We start from the raw sequence: 1440 nt of genomic DNA, 5'->3' as shown, positions 1-1440 counted from the left end.
ATCTGCCATGTAGCTAGAACTCTTTATATGGAAATTATGCACTTGTCTGCCATGTAGCTAGCTTTATGTATATGGACAATTTATACTCGTTTTACATGTAGCTAACTCTGTACATGGATATGTTGTACTGATGTGCCATGTAGCTAGCCATCTGTATATTAATATATTGGACTTTTCTGCCATGTAGCTATCTCTCAGTATATGGACACAATGGACACGTCTGCTATGTAGCTGTTGTTGTTATTGTTAAGTGTCGTTGAGTCTGTTCCGACCCATAACGACCCTGTACAGGGTTTCCAAGGATGTAAATCCTTACGGGAGTAGAAAGCCTCATCTTTCTCCTGTGGAGAGGCTGGTAGTTTCGAACCGCTGACCTTAAGGTTCGCAGCCCAATTCGTAACCACTATGCTACCAGAGCTCCTTGCTATGTAGCTAATACACTGTATATGGACATGTTGGACTGATCTGCCTTGTAGCTAGCTCTCAGTTTATGAATATGTTGAACTCATCTGCCATGTATCTAGTAAGTTGTATATGGACAAGTTTGTCTACTCTGACATGTAGCTAGCTCTCAGTATATTGTCATGTTGGACTCATCAGCCATGTAGCTAGTACACTGTATATGGACATGTTGAACTACTCTGCCATTTAGCTAGCTCTCTGTATATGAACATTTTGGACTCGTCTGCCATGTAGCTACCTTTCTGTACATGGATATGTTGGACTGATCTGCCATGTAGCTAGCTCTCTGTATATGAACATATTGGAATTGTCTGCCATGTAGCTAGCTCTCAGTATATGGACAAGTTTGACACATCTGCTATGTAGCTAGTACCCGGTATATGGACATGTTGGACCGATCTCCATGTAGCTAGCTCTCAGTTTATGGATATGTTGAAATCATCTGTCATGTACCTAGTAACATATATATGGACATGATGGACTACTCAGCTATGTAGCTAGTTCTCAGTGAATGAACACTTTGAACTCATCTGCCAAGTAGCTTGAACTCTTTATATGAAAATGATGCACTACTATGCATTGTAGCTAGCTCTCTGTATATAGATAAGTTGGACTCATCTGTCTTGTAGCTAGGAGTCTATATATGAAAATGTTGCACTACCCTGCCATGTAGTTAGCTCTCTGTATAAAGACATGTTGGACTCATCTGCCTTGTAGTTAGCCCTCTAAATATACACATGTTGGACTCATCGGCCAGGTAGATAACTCTCTGTATATAGACAAGTTGGACTCATCTGCCTTGCAGCTAGTACTCTATATATGGAAATGTTGCACTACCCTGCCATGTAGCTAGCTTTCTGTATATAGACAAATTGGACTCATCTGCCTTGTGGTTAGAACTCTGTATATGGAAATGTTGCAGTACTCTGCCATGTAGCTAGCTCTCAATATTTAGACAAGTTGGACTCAACTGCCTTG

Source organism: Chrysochloris asiatica, unplaced genomic scaffold (genome assembly GCF_000296735.1).
Source record: "Chrysochloris asiatica unplaced genomic scaffold, ChrAsi1.0 scaffold00410, whole genome shotgun sequence".
Lineage (NCBI taxonomy): Eukaryota > Metazoa > Chordata > Mammalia > Afrosoricida > Chrysochloridae > Chrysochloris > Chrysochloris asiatica.
This window is presented reverse-complemented; position numbering follows the sequence as displayed.